The following is an 18577-nucleotide window of genomic DNA, read 5'->3' on the forward strand; positions in this document are numbered from 1 at the left end:
TGGACTGGAGGCAGAGGTGTGGTGTCACTGTGTGCATGCGTGTCTACATACATGTGCACATGTGGGTGTGTGTATGCATGTACATACATGTGTGCATGTACATGCATGTGTGTATGTATCTTGTGCACATTTATGGATGTGTATATTGGTGTGTGCATGTATGTTGTGAGTGAATGTAAGTGTGCACACGTGTGTGCATGTGTTCATGCACTTACATGTCTCTGTGTGCACGCATGCATGTCTGTGTGTACGCATGCATGTCTGTGTGTGCATTCGTGTGTGTGTGCACGCACATGTGCACTTGGCCTGCTGACTACAGCAGGAAGCAGAAGCGTGGCCTGTCCCACGCAGTCGCCTGTAGCTCAGCACTGTTAATGGGCCCAGCCTGGCCCCTTGCTGGTGTCCCCAGTCTCTGCGAATCTCAGCTGCTCTTCCCAGTCAGCTCGGAGCTCCAATCCGGGGCTCTGCGCTCCCTCCCCACTGTTCCCCCCACCCAGCCCTGCCTCTGCTGGTGGAGGAGCTTGGGACACAGCCACATAGACCAGAGTCCTGTGCTTAGAGCTGTGACCTTGGGGAAGCACCATGACCTTGAGCAAGTCCCTCAGCCACTCCGGGTTGCTCTGCTCCCTTAAACCAAGGTCAAGCATTCTTGTCCCCAGGGGTGAGGACTTGGGGCAGTGTGAGCTGCTGGCCTGGCTTCCTGGCCGGCAGATGGTCTCCTTCCGTCAGCAGGCTGTGCTTTGGAGAATTGTCCCCTCCCCTTTCTCCCTGGAAGGCCACCTTCTCTCAAAGGACAGCAACCACTGCTTCTGCCACTCCCCTACCTCGACTTCACTGAAGGTCTGTCCCAGGGGCTCCCTCTCCCTCAGAGCACCTGTTACCCCACATCAGGACAGCCTTGGGGTTTATCCTTTGGACAGCATGGCTCACCAGTGCCTCCTGTACCCGTGGGACATCCCTGAGAAGGAGGGGGCTGCTCCGAGCATCTGGGCAGAAGAGCACATCCTCTGCCCGTCTCTCAGGGTGGACAGAGAGCCACACCTGGGCTCTAAGCGTGCTCCGGTAGGTCTCAGTGAGGACCTTCGTGAACAGAGGAAGCCACAGAGAGCACAGGGTGTCTGGAGCAGGGCCATCAAAGACAGCTCAGCTTGGTCCGCAGGGCCAGGCTGCAGGACCGTGGGAGACGCTCCGCTGAGTCCCACCAGCTGTGCCCTCACCTGCCCCAGCCGCCGTCCAGCCCCCTCCCGCCCCTGCAAGCAGCCGCAGGAGAGCAAGTGTTCCCCACAGAGCATCAATGACGCCCTTGAGAAGCTCAGAAAGGTGTGAGCAGGCTGGTGGTGAGTGGATCTGCACACACAGACCTCAGCTTGGAGTCAGAAAAGTTCATTCATTGTCTCTGCCTTCCACGGAGAGCGAGAGGAGGGCTGGCTGGAGTCCACACTGAACACCGTCCACCACCACGTTCCTGTACACATCCGGCCTAATTTAATTTTGAAATTACACTGGAAAAAGTGTGAAAATACCAATTGCACGGCGTCATTTAGAAAGCCCATTATCTGCAAGTTGCCTGCCCATAGGCAGAGCTCCGGCTGCGAAGACTCCGTATCATTTGGCTCGGAAAGATAGTGCCTCCTTTGAGTCCCTGCCTCTCCCAGTCACAGTGCTTAATAAGAAGACGTGTCCACAGACAGAGAGGAGGTGGCAAGTTATCCAGGCCGGGGAGACGAATCCTTTGTCGGGGAGAAATCAGCGCAAAATGACAGTGAGAGGGCTTGGGATTCCTGGGGCACCCGGGAGGCACCCCATCTCCCGCCCTTCCCAGGGGCTCCGTCCCCTGCTGTGGTTTGGGATGGAGCAGGTGATACCCTGGAGTTGTTATTTTCTCCTCCTAAGATTTATTACAAACAAGTTGTCGGGCTTCAGGAAGCTTAAATTTTGTACTATCAACTCTCAGCATAAAATATTAGGGGAAAATGGTTTATTTTCTCTGATCAGGCTCGCAGAGGGTTGTAATTCTCCCAGTGCCAATTAGAATAGCACAAATCAACCCCAGCGAGACACCAGCTGACCCCAACCTCCCGCCCGAATCCCCAGTCCAATCCAGTTCCAACCTCTCATCATGCCTGATGAAGTCCAATTAAAAAAGGGCTCGTATCTAGGCACTGACAAGATTTGATGAGAACTATCTTTCCCTATCAGAAAAATAATATATATGTAAGCACATGCAAGACTGCCCACAGAATTCTCAGTATTTTCAGAAATCATATTCAGCCACTAAATGCAGTGTGATGCAAATTAATTTAGCAAAGAGATGTATTCCAACAAAGGTGGTCATAAACTGAGCATCTGTATTTAAAAGTCGTATTTTCCCACTCACCTCTGCAATAAAATTCAGAGTGTGTTTCTTCCAGGGACTGTGTGCTCTCTGGGTGGCTGGGACTGTCCCCGTGCCCAGACTGCCACCCGGGTGCTGTCCTGCCTGGGCATCTCTGCCCCTTCCTTCCTCTTCCTGCTGACCCAGACATTTCGGAGCCCTACTCTGTGCTGGGCAGGGGTCCAGGTCAGCTTTCACTGGGGTGACTGCCATGAAAGGGACAATGGAGCTCATGGGTCCAAGCCCTGCCAGGGACCTGCTTTGTGGGGGTTGAGAAACCCCAAGAGGCAGGCCACTGACTTATATTTTTAAAAAGCACTCACAGTCTTCTCCTCCAATGGCTTGGAAACTGAGGCTATGACCACGCAGTTGTCAGGCACGTGGGAATCCTCCATGTCCAGTGTCCCTGTCTCCCATTATGTAGCATCCACAGCAAGCCCAGAGGAAGCCTGTCCGCCTGTGGCTTCCCAGAAGCACGTGTGCTGCCCTGGGCCGTGCTGGGATCTGCACTTCTGGCCACACGGTTTCTCCTCAAGTTCGAGAATCTGAAGGCTGTGCTTGTGCCTGGGTGATAATGAGCAAAACCTGACACAGAGTGTGGTGACTCAGCCGGGACCACACACAGCTCCTGTGACAATAGTTCATGTCGCCTGCGCTGGGTAACGGACTGGACACCAGGCAGCCGGTAAACCTCATTGCTGGGCAGCCAGAGTGATTCTCTCTTGGGACTGTGGGTGGCACTGTGTGGTCTCTGAGAAGGTGGGTAGAAGGCGGGTTTGCTGTCTCCCTCAGCCTGAAGCACCAGCTTTCTGCCCCGGGACATTGGCACACCTGCTGCTGCCTGCCCCTTCATGCTCAGAGCAGGATGTGATCTCCCGAACTTTGGACTCAGGCTGAATTACACTGTTGGGTTTCGCTGTGACCTACATATCCTGCAGCTTTCCAGCCTCCCTCTCAACATGGGTCAACTGCTATGATCGTAAATATATGTCCCTACCTACAGCCTCTACTTCATCCATTTTTAATGGGAAGGAAAGGTTCCTCCAAAGGACACCTTGCCCTGCAACACTTTGTTCTGGGGAAGAGGCGCAGAGAAAGGATTCCTCCTGCAGGCTGGATTTGACAACTCCCTTTCAACCTTGGACAAGGACTCCGTGGCTGGCAAGATCTGGGAAAACACTCACCCTGAGGCTGATGCCAGATGCGAGGAAGGTTACGATGAAAACCGCTCCTCTCCCCTGGATATCGTGCAGCGTAATGGTGTCCAGCTTGGGGAGACCTTGAAAGGCTGAATCGAATCTGAACAGAGGAAATGCAACCCCCCTGCACCTGGCAGCCCTCCATGTGGTCACTGTCACGTGCTCATACCTTCTGCCACCCAGGGGTCACCAAGCTACAGCACCCCAGGGTTCTGTCCTCGGAGGTCAGTTTACGATCTGCAGCTGTCTGGTAGTTTGTAAACAACGGTGATGATGAAGCCAGCATCGGTGTGTTCTGTCCCAGGAAGCAGCCTGCTGTGGGCTGAGCTCCATTTCCCTCAAATCCGTAGGCCGAAGTCCTGACCTCTGGGGACCTCAGAATATGACCATACTCAGACCAGGGTCCTTAAAGAAGTCAAGAAGATAAAACGAGCTCATTAGGGTGGCCTTCACCCAGCTGGCTTGGAGGTCTGGTAAGGAGAAGAGAGAAGGACACAGACACAGATGCACACACAGACACACATGTGCACACACACTTGCACACACGTGCACACACACAGAAACAGCTCTGTAAGGACACTGAAAGCCACGCAGAGAGGCCTCGGGGGAACTGATCTGGACCTGCCCCCACCTCGATCTCAGCCTTCAGCCTCCGGGAAACACATCTCTGTAAGGCACTCGGATTGTGGTATTGTGCTATGGCGGCCCCAGGAAACTGAGGCAGGGTCCATTTCCCTGACAGGAAAGCGCAGGCAGCGAGGCAACGTCTGGGAAGAGCAGGGCCGGGCCAGTGCGGCTGCTCCCCGCTGCCCCCATTCCGGTCCCGCTCCTTTTGTGACCTGTCTTGGCAGCGTGGGTGTCTCCAGGCTCCTGGGTCGAAGCTGGCGCGTCTTACTGACATCTGGTGGGCGCTCACCCTGCAGCCCACGGGTAGTGGACGCCAGGCCTCCAGCAGCCAACAGCCATGCCAGCTTAGCTCAGTTTTCTGAGCAGGGAAAAGTTTTCAAATGGCTCCTGAACAGAGTAATTTCATTTGCTGAGAAGTAAAGTTAAAAGTAAATTGCGCTAAATTAATATTGATTCAAATTAAGCCATTTATCTCTTTATGCATTTCAGCTCCACATCAAATACAATCATTGCTTAAACTACTCCACAGCAAATAAAATTACAAGTTAAATTGCATCTTGTGGTGCTTTTCCTTTTCTGGGAAAGACTCCGGTGAACACACATGCACACACGCGTATGCACGCATCCTCACTCACACACTCGAGGTCCTGAGCTCAGAGCTGGGCTGACAGCGGTTTCCAGGTGACAGGCACAGAGGTGATGGGAACACGCACTGTGGGGAGAGATATGAGGTGGCTACATTTCTCCTCTCATCGAACATTCCCTTGGTAGCTCTGAGAGGTCGCTGGGCTGTGGGGGGATCGGGTTTGGCTTTGCTCCCAGATGTGGCAGGAGCATGCTGGGCGGGCACCAGCCCCAGGTGTGCCCTCGGGTGCCCACTGCTTCCCCAGCCTCAGAGACAATTGCCAGCTCTCCCACTGTGTGTGCTGCTCCCAGTTCACTCTTACACTCTGCCCTGGGGACAGGGGTTCTAGAAAGGAAGACGGCTCTGCAGGGGACACTGAAGACACCATTCAGAGCCCAGCCACAAAGCGTGGCTCAGGTGTGCAGTGTCATCTCACACACACACACACACACACACACACACACACACGTGCAGTTCTGAGACCTTCGGTGACATTGACTGATACACAGTGGCGGTAACCAATGCCAGACTGTCCCTGCTGCCCAAAGCCCAGCCAGCTGCCGCCTCCCCACCCAACTTCTGTGATGAGCAGAGCCCGGTATCTATGGGAATGACAGTGAGTAAGTGTTGGGGACAATTTTGAGTGACAGCCTTCTAATTCTGCAGAAAATAAGAATCTGATCCTTCCAAAGAAACTGCACAAGTTGCAGATTCTCAGTCCTGTCCTTAGATGCCATTGTCACTTGCTGTCAGGACTGCAGCTCCTGAGCCACCCATGCCTGCAGGGACAGCAAGGACAAGCAGAGATGGGAGACTCTGGGGTTCTGCCAAGAGCCCACCCAGGACCCCACAGCAATGACTTCCCTCCTCCATGGGGTGAGGACCTTTCCATTAACAGGGCAGCTTGTCCCTTTCATAATGTGGCAGTTTAAGGTCATTAATTCTGTTCCTGAAACAGAGGGGAAGGTTCACCCACCACTCGGATGGATAGTTGGGGACAGAAGACAAGATCTCCATTTCCTCCTGCAGTCACCAGGACTGAGCAGCCAGAGTGCTGACCACAAGCAGAAGACGGGACCATCCCTGAGCCATCGAGGGAGCAGGGAAACCCGGTCTTGGCTCCTTTGTGCTTCTTGAGTACCAAAATGCCACCATTAAAGGGATTTCTCTTTGGGTCCACCTTATTCTCTTGCTTTTCTTTAACCTCTTTTTGAAATTATAAAAAATTTCACCAATAATGAAAGAGGAAGTCATCAGATGTCAAACGTGGATAACTTAGTTAAACTTACCTTCCCCAATAAAATCAAAGAGAGCAAACACGGAGAAAGGAGATGGAAGGTTCCGGAAGGTGGACGTCTCAGTCCCTTTCTCATTGCTAAGAGGCAATAACCAACTCCCAAAGCTCAGGGGAAGAGAAGTTTACTATTGTTCATATTTGAGAAGTTTCAATTCTTGCATGGTCGGCTGGCTCCAAGGCAGGACAGCATGGCACAGAGGCCTGGCGGAGCAGAGCTGCTCACAGTATGGTGCACAGGAAGCAGAGAATCAAGGGAGGAACTGGAGGGAGATGAACCTTTCCTGCCTGCGCCTCTGGTGACTGCCTCTTCTGACCCCACTAACAGCAAGTCAGCTATAAGCCTCCGTGATCCAATCACTTTCCCAAGCTGCGCCTATGAGTGCATGAGACGCATGGGGACCTCTATATATGAACCAGGACAGTGGAGGTGGTGTCTTTGGGCACAGGCGATGGGGACCAAGGCCTGTGGGACAGCGGAGAAGACTCCTCGTCCTTCTGGAGCAGGTCCTCAACTACCAGCTGCTGCAGAGGACCACCCCACTGTGGGGGTTCCACATCTCTGTTGATGGGGTTGTGGACACAGGAGAAAGTGCTCACAGCATAGCAGGGCAGGCTCTGCTCTATCCCTGTACCTCCTTTGGAAGAGCACTGGCTCTCTTCCTAGGGCCGTCAAGACAGAGAACCGTGGACTGGGCAGCCTGACCAGGATGCGATTGTCTCACAGTCCTAGGGCTAAAGTTGAAGGTTGAGGTGTTGGTGAAGCTGGTTCCTCCTGAGGCCTTCTCCTGGTCCTGTGGAGGGTTGGCCTCTTCTGCATGTCCCCCGGCCATCCTCTGTGTGTGTCTCCTTCTCCTCTCACTCTCCATTCCCTCTCCATAGTCCACAACTTCTAAGACCCCAGGGTTGGGAGTTAATGTGTAAGGGTCTCTTCTGCAGTCTTCAGGATTGATGGGCTTTCACACTGAGCCCAGGGCGATGCTGTTCACAGAACCGACACCCTCTGGGATAGGATGCGGGTGAAAGCGGCCTTGCGCTGTTGTCTGTTGATGCCTGCCCTGGTCAGGCCTTGTTTCCTACCAGAGACAGCTGAGTGACCTCCGTCCCACGGCCCTAAAGCCAGCTGGGAAACAAGTGACCCTGCTTTCTGAACCATAGCCCAGAGAGAGAAGCCCCGTGGCCCGCACCTCCTCCAGGGTAGGTAGAACGCAAATGCAGCCTGAGGGGTGTGGGGTCCTGGGTTTAGCACCGTCCTGTCCTTTCAGCTGTGTGTAGCTTTTCCATCTCTTCCCTTTACCCGCATTTTCCACACTCCTATTTCTTCCAGGCATAACTGGACATAGGCAAACCTGAAATTCAGAGTTGCGCCCTATTTGATCCGTCCCACATCAGAACGAACTCACATCTGCAAAGCCCACTATTGGAGTGGGAGCAGCTGTAGGTGAGTGGTGGGCGGGCTGCTGTGTCTGTTCTCCACCTCTTGGTGGGCTCTGGATTCCACTGTAACGAGGAGCCCCAGAAGTGGGCAGGTAGGAGGGCAGTAGGCTGTGTGTGTGCTGGGGGGATGGGGTGCACAATACACTCCTGCACCTGTGTGCACACACACATGTGCACACACATGCACGCACACATGTACACACATGCATGTACACACACATGCACACATGTACAGACACACACACACACCAATCTCCATTGCTTCTCTCCCAGTTACACCTGCTATGGCCCTGCCGTAGCCCTGCCTCCTGCTGTTATTTATTCTGTCTGCTCATAAGGTTTTCTCTACTTGCCGGCCATGCCCAGAGGGATGAGGCTCTCGACTTTTCAGGATAATATGAACCTATCCAGAGATCCCAGACAGTGAAAACTGCAGATAGAGCCAGAAATATGGCCAGAGAGGAGTGGGGCACGGCCCAGATATGGAGGACAGGGTGATTAAAATGACCAATGTGTCAGGCACAAAATAGTAGCTCCTGACATCGACCCAGCATCCAGAATAAGACCCCTTATATCACGGCAGGAAATGGGCAATTTTATGCCAACTGGGAGCAGTGCATCTTGAGGTAATGGTGAGCATAATTCATGTCATTTGCGCCAGGCGGTCCTGCTTGCAAAGAGCTCAGGTTTCCTGGGCTTCTAGGCTTGAAAGCCAGACCTTTTAAAGAATGCTACAATATTTGCCTTGCTCTAAGGGAGATCAGGTGCCAGTGACAGTGGCCGGATTGACAGTCCTGGAGATAGAAGTTGTCCTCTTTGTGTCCAGATGGAGCAGCCTGGGCTGGGCTGCTGGTCTACTCCCGCTTCCTCCTTCCCCCAACATATCCACCTATGCATACAGACACACACACACACACACACACACGCACGCACGCACGCACACACACACCTTGCCTCCTTTTCCCTGCTCATCACTCCCAGGGTCTATAATCATTGACATCTGCTAACCTGGACAGGTGCCGGCACCTGCCCAAGGTGACTCCAGGGCTGGGAAACCAGATGCTGTTGGGCCATAGCCATCCCTGCAGTGTCCTCTGAGAGCCCCAGGGAATAGGGACTTCTGGCAGCCAGCCCTGCATCCCTGGAGAAGGTCTGGCTGCCCAGTGAAAGCAGTGAGTCTGTCTCCCCAGGAAGAAATTAAGAAACAGGGCTCTGCAAAGTGGTCTCAGGAAGAAGGACCCCAAAGATCTCTGTGACCCTGGGATGCTTTAAAATCATGCACACTTGTCCTTATTGCCCCATTTCTTTATGAATAGCTTTCATGGCAACTATGCAATGATAGAAGCCAACGTTTAAATATGACCCTAAAGTCCACCAAACAGAAATAATCACCACGGTGTATTTTGTCTCACTGTTTTCTAAATCTATGTGTGCACCTCTGGGTAAACTTGTACACACACAAACACATCTTGTTTATCGCTTTTGTGCCATAAATAATTTTGTAGTCAGCGTTTTCCACTTGATACACAGTTGGCTGCATTTCCTTACACGGTGGAGACTAAAAATAGCTTTACCTCTGGCATCGCTCCTTTCTACATTGCACTGTACCCATTGTCCTATGGTGTGTTTCTAAACCACACTTTAGCTGCAGAATGCTCTGCCCGTGGACACCCTCAATGTCTCCACCGCTCTCTGCTAACCCATAGAGGTGACAGAAGAACAGCTGGACCTCCATGCTCCATTGCTGCTCCAGGCTGAGCTTCTGAGTCCCGGCCGGGTGGGCGGGCCCTGCACAGCTGTCTCCTTGAAGGGTCTCACCCGTTTGTGTCCCCACCAGGCACGTACACAGCAACGTTTCATCCTGGTCACCTCAGGGATTTTCTATGGTTTATTTGCTTTTGCCGATTTGCTAAGTGCAAAATAGTTGCTTCCTTTTCACTTATATCTCTGCTGAGCCCAAGAGTGTGCAGAACCTAGAGGGTCCCTCTGTTGTTTTGTTTTGCTTTTGTGCTGTTGAGCACCAGCCCTACCTCTCTTTCCAAAAGCAGGAATGGCCGCTGGGCACCCTGATGCTGGGCCGCCTGGAACAGCAGTGCCTCTCCTTCCACCAGGAGACACTGGGGTCCCTTTCTGCCCTTAGGCCAAGCAGCCCTGGCCTCCTTGGCTCAAGCAGCCACAGTTCTCTGTCACCTGGACTTTGGCAGCAGTTCCTCTGGTGAGGAGCCGTGTAAATGTGGCTGTCAGAGCTGCCTTCCCTGTTCTTCTACCAGATCATCTGTCCACACCCAAATCTATTGTGTCTGTCACCTGCTGCCACCAGCCTGCCTCCCTGATACAGAGGGATTTCCTCCCTTGGCCGCTAGGTTCTGTACATCCGGTGCAGTCACCTCCCCCACTGCCCGCCCCCTCTGTCCCCGCTGATCTGATCCATCCTCAGCAGCTGTCCCTGTCCGCTCCCCACTGAGTCCCCAGACTGCACACTTCTGCCAGGTGCTTAACCATTGCCAGTGAGTCGAGGGAGGAAGGGATGGATTTCTGGTCCCCAAGGCAGGTATTAAATGGAGTTCTCTTCCGAACACATGGCATTCTTAACCCGCGTGGGGGAGTGGAACTGTAAGAGTTAGAACTTTTCTCTCAAGAGACCAGAGGCTTCTCCAAACTTCCAGAGGCCTGGGGCATAAACGATACCTGCTCATCTGCTCAGCTCAGATAAACAGAAATGATATGTAAGCAGTGGTCCCGGGAGGCCAGGGTCCCGGAGGGATGGAGCGAGCTTGGAGCTGTCTGCTGTCTGCGGTCTCCTTGTGTCCCTGCCCCTCTGATCCTGCTACCGCGAGCTGTGCACACCTGGACTCACAGAGATGCTGACAAGCAAAAGAGGCCCCTCCCCCTCCTCAGAGCTGGCTTTGAACATAGCCTTTCCTTCACACCAGCGTTAACGGCCTCCTTTGGCTTGGTCAGCAGCAAACACATAGACATGAGGGTATGGACCTGAGTGGGTGGCAATTGTCCTAACCTGGGACTTCAGTGTGGCTAATCCGGAGACGGATGCCCTGCAGATGGAATCAGCTAGCGTGGGGATAAGGACGGAGGCTCTGCCCAGTGTGATCAACGCTCTTAAGAGAAATCGGAGATGAGCAGGGAAGGGGCCTCGGATCAGGGACAGAGATTTGATGGCACAGTCACAAGGCAGGGGTTGCCAAGGTCAGCAGCCTAGGACCGAGGAGGGCTGGGATGGAGTCATCACTGTGGCTTCCAGAGACCTCCCTTGCCCACACCTGGGGCCAAAGTTCTCCTTATGGTTTGTATCTTGATGTCCCCCAGAGCCCCATGTGCTCAGAGTGGCTGCCTCTGGAGGAGACTGGATCAGGAGGCCACAGCTGACTTACTGCTGGGAGCTGGGGCTGTTTGCAAGAGGTTGTCCTTGAGGATGACCCCAAGGGTGTGTCTACCTCCCGGCCCTCCCTTCTGCCTCCTTCCTGTCCACAATGAGGGGAGCAGCTTTGCTCTACCAGGCTCCTCTGCCAGGCAGTGGGAGCTGACCAGTCACAGACTAAAAGTGTGACCCAAATAAACCCGAACTCCTTCAAGTTGTGCGTGTCAGGTATGGTGGCCCCGCACGGGGAAAGTGACTAGGACAGCCCTCCTGCCTCTGCATGAAGAAACGCCTGCTGCACAAAGACACCCAGTGTGTGCACGCTTATCAGGCAGCCTCACCAAAGCCCTGCATGCCACCGTCATGGAGAGAAGGCGGCTGCAACTCCCAGGACAAGAGAACAAGGAGGAGAAGGCAAACTCTGAGCCGGGTGCGGTGGCTCAGTCTGTCGTCCTAGCACTTTGGGAGGCTGAGGCAGGAGGCTCATTAGTTCAAGCCCAGCCTGGAAAACCCAGTGACTTAGTGAGACTCTGTCTCAAAATGAAAAGTCAAACATGCTGGGGATGTAGCTCTGTGCAACAGCCCTAGATGCAATCACAGTATCAACAAAAATAATTTTAAAAAGGCAAACCCTGTGGGTGAGGTTAGGGTGGGTCTCGATGGGAAGTGTGCCCTGGCGGGCAGCCCGGTGCCATCTCCCTCCAGCAGGGCAAGGGGTTTGTCTCGTCTCCATCCGCCTGTGCAACAAAGACCCCTTGTCCTGGCAAGATTGGCGCTGGCCCAGCTGAGCCGCGGGTGCTGCTCTGAAAGGGAGTTGCTTTGTGCAGCCCTGGGCTTGGCTTTCCGAGCCAGGAGCCGCGAGCTTATCTGGACCTCATGCATATGTATTTATGGGCATTTAAAGAGGCCCAATGCAGAAATGCATATTTAGCAGCTTCACACAATGTGTTTTATTGCCCATGTAGGTCCTTTTGTAATATCCTCTGGAAATTCATATTAAAGGAGACTTCAAACCCAAATGACTGACCCGGCCGGCCCTTATGCTCCCTGTCTGCGAGGAGGTTTTATTTAATAACAAAGTGTCTTATTTAAAGTTGCGCTTGGTGATGAGATTGCCCACGGAGCGCTAACGCATCCAGAATGCAATATCATATGTGTTATTGGCCGAAGCAGCCACTGTGCCTCTATCAGACCAATTTCCCTTTTATGTTCTGGGTGCTTAAAAACCTTACAGGATGCGGATGTCATTTTTTAGCAAGAGCTTTAAAACCTGGAAGGGCTTGTAAATCGCGTCTAAAGCAGCTCCTCAGGATGAAAGTGGCAATGAGGCACGCAAAGGTAGTAAGATGTGTTCTCTCAACCCAGGCCAGCACCGACGACCTTGGGTGCACAAGGGCACCAAGGGCTCATGGGTGAGGGACAGGTGACCACTTTGGAGTGACCACCCAGAGCTGATATACGTGCAACATTGCCCATGGTTTGCTCTAGTCTTCCAATCCCGTGCCTGGCGTGGGTGTTTGTTGAGCACCCTTTTGACCTAGACCAGCAAGAGGATGAAGGGAGTGACTGTTTGGTCAGGTCTCGGTATCTCTCTTGTCGCAGAGGTTTTCTTGTTTGTCAGGTAACATACTGAACAACATTCCTGATGAAATTCCCAACTTTCCTTAAAAATCTAGACATCCTGTGGTGTCAGGAATGCTGGAAGATAGGGTGCAATATGGAAGTGACGGGGGCGCGGGTATAAAGATTTTCCAGAGCTTCCTCTAATATTCAGTCCAAGGAATTGTGGGTTCAAATGTGCCCCCCACATTCACAGGCTGGAGCCCCAACCCACGGGGGGCTGTACTTAGAGTAAAGAAGTAACTGAGGTTAAATGACGGATGAGTGTGGGGCCCAGCTCCAGTGGAATTAGTGCCCTCTTGAACAGAGACCCCAGAGAGTGCTGCCCCCCACACCCCAGGGGAGGCCCCAGAGGAAGGGGCACCTGCCAAGAAAGCCCAGAGGACACTGTGAGAAGCCACCTCTTGTAAGCCAGAGTGCCTGCTGTGACCTTGAACCCCCAGCTTGCAGACTGAGAATGCTGTGGTATTCCCTAAGCCCTCCGAACTGCAGCCAGGGCTCCTTCAGGGAGACCACACACAGGACCAGGCCCTCTGCTCCCAGGAGCCGACCTCCCTGGGGGCTGCTTTAGTCCTGCCACCTCGCAGGATGTGCTTCTGTCCTTGAGCTCAAGGACCTTGTCCACAGGGACCCAGCAACGTTCAGGCATCACCAGGAGAGACAGAGATGGGAAGGGCTTTTCTGTGCATGGCCTAACTTAGCTTTCTATCTACTCTCCCAACTCATGTGCTTACATTTCTCCCTGCTTGATTTAATACAAGAGAAGCCTGCATGCAGCAAGTGCCCTTTCGTCCCCGAGAGGAAGAGTTTATTTAAGCCCAGCGAGTCCAAAAGTCAACAAGAAGAACAGAAGCAGAAAGGGCAGGAGGCCACGAGCCCATCCACGGCACACAGCGCGTGTGATTATGCTGGAAAGCGCAGGCCATGGTGGGTCAGGGATCGTAAAGGACATCTCTGACTCACCCTCTGTGCTCGCTGGCTTGGTCTTGAAAATGTAGGATCTGTTCCGTTAAGAGTGACCTCCCTGACCTGCGTGCCAGAGAGCAGAGAGAACAAAGTGCTTGTAACAGCAGCCCCTGCCATGTGTGGTCTTTACTTGTTCTGACTCCAGCTCTCTGACCCCTCCGAGCTTACAGGTCTGGATGAGTTCTGCAGACCACAGGGTCTGGAACCACTTGGGGGCAGCAGCATCTGACCTGCTGGGACCAAGCCACAGGGCAGGGTGTTGTGGTTAGCATCAGTGCAGCCGTCTTGACACTGGTGTCAAGTCGCCGGACTGTCTGAGCAAAGAACCCTGTGGTCTAATGAAACCTATGCCTGGCTTGTGTCCTTATTTCCTGGCAGAGAGCTCTCAGGATCTCCTAATAAAGTGTCTTTCTCATGGCAATGGAGTGAGTCAAGGTGACCCCGACAGAGGTAGGATGCTGGTTGTTCACCAGGAAATTCAACTTCACATGTGAGGGGGTGTGGGGTGAGATCATTCAATCACTTTTCCGGTGACTTGGTCAGTCACCCCAGGAAACCTCTTCCTGTGGAGGCTCAGCAGAGCTTCCTGGCTGCAGACAGGGGTGCCAGGCAATGACACACTGCGGTTCCCTGGCTTTGTGGTGTGCTTTGTGTTACTTTAAAGAAAAGAGGTTTCTTTGGCTCACAGTTTTGTTGCCGGGAAAGTCTAAACAGCGAGGTGCTGGCATTTATCTAGGGTCCTGTGGCTGTGCCATGACATGGTGGGGTGGCATGAGGGTGTAAATAAGGGAGATCACATGACCCTGACCCCAGTGGGCACTAAGGGGCCTGGCTTGCTTTTGTAACAGCTCACTCTGGTGGGAAGTGACCCACTCCTGTGAGACCGAACCCACTCCAAGAGACCAACATTGACACTTTCATGAGGGTGAAGGACCCTGTCCCCTCCGTCAGACCCCAGCTCTGGGGCTCAGTGCCACTACACTGGGGACAAGGTTCCAAATCCAAACTATGTCCAAATATGGGATGCCGGGAGAAGGTCGGAGAGCCTTCTGCTCCCTCTACGCCTCTTCCTGTGACTATTCCCAAGGGCTCTTTGTCATAGCACCGTAGCATAGCACTTTCCTGAATTCTCTGAACTATCTTTGTCCTAGTGAACTGTCAACCCTGGAAAGGGGATGCAGAAGGCCCTAAATTCATGTCAGTTGGTTCAGAGTGTGACAGCCTGGAGACTCCTCTGGACCTAGTGTCTGAGATGGGTCAGTTTTGTGGAGGATGTAGGTAGCTCTTTCCCTGTGGAGGCCTCTGCTTACTCTGGGTGGCATCCAAAATGCTGAGCAGAGGCAGAAGACACCTGGTATGGTTTAGATACAAACTGTTCCCCTGAGGGCTCATGCATTCAGAGGTTGGGCTTTGGAAGATGACTGGTGCTATACTCATCGGTGGGTTAATCCACTGGTAAATCCATACCTGAATGCGCTGTTCAGAGGTGGGACCTCGTCGGTAGGGGAGGCTCACTTGGGGCATGATCTGGAAGCATGTATCTCCCTCCAAGGCACCTCCCTTCTCTCTCTGCTTCCTGACTCCCATGAGGTGAGCAGTTTTCCTTCACCAGCCCCTTCTTCTATGTCATTTGTGCCTTGGAGTCAGCCAGCCCTGGAATGAAAATGTGAACTGAAATAAACCTATCTTCTTTTAAATTGTGAAGTCAGATATCGTGTCTCAGAGACAAGGAAAGTGAAGAAGGTAGATTCTGGTGCCAGAGAAGTGGGGCTGTTGCTGTGACTATAGCTGACCACGTAGTCCAGAAGCCTTTGGAACTGTCTTGGGGGAGAAGTTTAGAAGGGGTAAGAGATGCTGACTAGAGAAATCCTACTATCTGTAAGCTGAGCTTGTTGAGAGATTCTGCTCAGAGCTTAAAAGAACAGAATGTTAATAAAAATGAGTACAGCAAAGACCAGGCTCAGGAAATTTCACTTGGAAACAAGGACTCCATTTTCTGCATTTAACCAGATCTATAGTGAAAATCAGAAGCAAATATTAGAGTCAAAAGTTGTGCAAATTTTCTGTTCCAACAGACACTGACTCCAAAATTGGGACCATGGAGAGATGGTTGTTGAAAAAATTAGCCTTAGACTAGCAAACAAAACCAAGTACTTTGCATCAGGACAATAGGAAAAATGACTTGAGGGCATCTCAGGAATCAACAAGCCCTCACCCACTGCAGGCTCACAGATGTGAAACTGTAAAGCTTTCATTTGCGATGAGAGTCCCTGGGCCACCTACTTGAAAAGGGCTACCTAGGTATTTGATCCTGGGATTTGGTGCACAGTGCTCTACCATCCATGCACTCAGAAGCTTCTGCAGCCATGGTCCAAAGGGGTCTGGCTACTGCTCAAACTGGCGATAGACTGCATCAACCACATGGTACTGGTTTTACAGATTTCAGTCTTCCTTTGGTCCCATTTCTTTCTATCTCTCTATTTATACTTTTTGGAATGGGAATTTTGACTCTGTGCCAGTATTTGTGCAGTGTTTGACTTTCTTTTTATTTTTCTGGGGGCTTGCAGCTAAGAGTTTGCCTTGAATTTTATTATTTACTTATTCATTTATTTATTTATTTATTGTGGTACTGGGGATCGAACTTGTGACCTTATGTTTGCCAGGCAGGTGATTATGCCACTGAGCTATATCCCCAAACTTGCCTTGAATTTTAGAGGAGACTTTGAAGTTGACCTTCACCAATGCTGGAACTATTAAAACTTTGGCAAATTTTTGAGATGTTCTAACTGCATTTTTCATGGAGAGATGGACATGCAGCTTTGGGGAACTGGGGCAGAATGTTTCGATTTATGTCAGATGTCCCAAAACAGCTCATGTCTTCAGAGACGGGGCTTTTGGAAGGTGATTGGATCAGAGTGCCACACTCATCAGTGGGTTAATCCACTGAGAAATCCACAGCTGAATGTACTGTTAGTGGGTTGGGCCTGGTCAGAAAAGACTTGTCGTGGGGGCATGACCTGGAACAGTTTATCTCCCTCTTGGCACCTACCTTCTCTCTGCTTCCTAGCTGTCATGGGGTGAGCAGCTTTCCTCCACAGAGTCCTTGCATCATGCCATTTCCTCCTTGAAGCCAGCTGACTATGGACTGAAAATGTGAGTCAAAATAAACTTCCTGTAAGTTGTGGGTGTCAGCTATGTGTCTCAGCAACAAGGGAAATGACTAAGGATTCAAGGACAAAGGAAGGAATAACTGCTGGGGACAGAAATCCAGTGGGAATTTTACTCATGTCAGGGTTGCTGCCATTCCACATGGGATTTTCACTCTGCAGAGAGGGCTGCTTTGTCTCTGTCACTATGGCTACTGGCCCCATGTCTCTCTGTATTAATCAGCTTTCCCATCACTGGGACACAATTCTTCACACCCACAGTGTAAAGGAGGAGAGGTTTAACTTGGCATACAGTTTCAGGTGTGCCGTCCATGGTCAGCTGGCTCCAAGGGAGGAACTTCATGGTGGAAGGGAGTGGCAAAGCACAGATGCCCAGGTCATGGTGGCCTTGAAGCAAAACAGAGGAACAGTGCCCAGAGAGAATGGGCTCAGGCACCTGACATAGTGCCCAGGCTCATGCCTCCGTGGCCCACCCAGACACACCCAGAACTGTGCTTTACAAATCCCCTAGGTGCTTCCCAGGCCAATCAAGTTGACACTTAAACTTAACCACTGCACCCTTGTTGTCTGAGTTGTGCTACTGAGGAAGAGTGAGAAAGACCTCACACCTCCCTTCCAAACAAACAGCTCTGGGAACCCTGTTCTACCACTGAAGGCAGCCAGTGAAACAAAGAGATGTTGTCTGTACTTACAGCCTGTGGTGCTTATGGAGCTTTGAGTATCACATTGCCTGTGGGGGTCGGAACTTGAAGACGTTTGTCCCTGGGGATTTTGGTAGTCCAGAACATGAGTGCTTGCCTGACAATTTCTCGTGAGAGTCTAAAGAACAAAACCTATGAACACAGTGCCCAGTAGTGGATGGGGAGAGGCTTAGAACTGGGTGTCACCTCTTAGTGACACCAAACCAAAGAGTGGAGTTCTTCTGACAGCCATCTCATGGTACAGGGGCCAGGGGTGAGAACGGTGACTTTTGCAGTCACCCAGCTTCAAACTCCAGCTCTGTCTCCTGCTCAGTGAGCTGAGGCCTCTTCTTACCTCTAGTCCTTGTTGGAGGCTGATCGTAATGAGGTCAAGCATTGGGTGACACCCTACGGGACACCTCTCGGAACCTTGCCTGACATCTCATGCCACTGCCTCAGTGTGGCACTCATTCTGTGCCTGTGCTTAAATCAGGAAGACCAGATGGCAGTCTCGCTCTCACTCTCAGCATTCAGGGACAGAATCTGTGACTGAAATACAAGGCAAGGTACATGGCAGAAGTGGCCCTGCCTACTCCTGCACCACTTCCTGGTGCTGCCAGGAGACTAGGGATCATTCATCAAGTTTACACAGGCCAAGTCTGCATGGGCACGCCCGGCACAGTGCCCCTCAGAGCAGCAAGATGTTATTTACAGTCCAATAAGAGCCATGCAGGTGGGCCATAGCTGCAGGTGCAGCCTTCTCTGGCATCCCCAAGTCCTGCCCCTCTTCCTGGGCCACCTCTCACCATTGTACCCCTTGGGCCTCTTCTCCTGGCACAGCCTGGCTTCCTGCCCTCTAGACTTCCACCTGAGGCTTCCGGGAAGCACAGCACAGGCCATCCAGTGAGTAAATCGAACCAACATTTTCATAGTCGTCAGGGAGGAGCGTCTAATTCTTTACTACACCAATAAATTCTGTGTCCGATTTATCTTCCATCAGGCCAGCATTAATATTAAAACCCTCTGTGAATCATAAATCTGTCACACATCAAGAAGAGCAGCACCACACAGTCAAAGGAAGCCCTCATTAGCAGAGACAGAATTAATCCTTGGAGGATCCTCCTCGATGGCCAAACAGACCGTTTATGGTCTGCTCTTTGTCATAACCTGCCACGCTGTGGCAGTGGGTCAGCATTCTGAATCTAAATTGCC

The sequence above is a fragment of the Chinchilla lanigera genome, unplaced genomic scaffold (assembly GCF_000276665.1).
Source record: "Chinchilla lanigera isolate Chin_1 unplaced genomic scaffold, ChiLan1.0 scaffold00085, whole genome shotgun sequence".
NCBI lineage: Eukaryota > Metazoa > Chordata > Mammalia > Rodentia > Chinchillidae > Chinchilla > Chinchilla lanigera.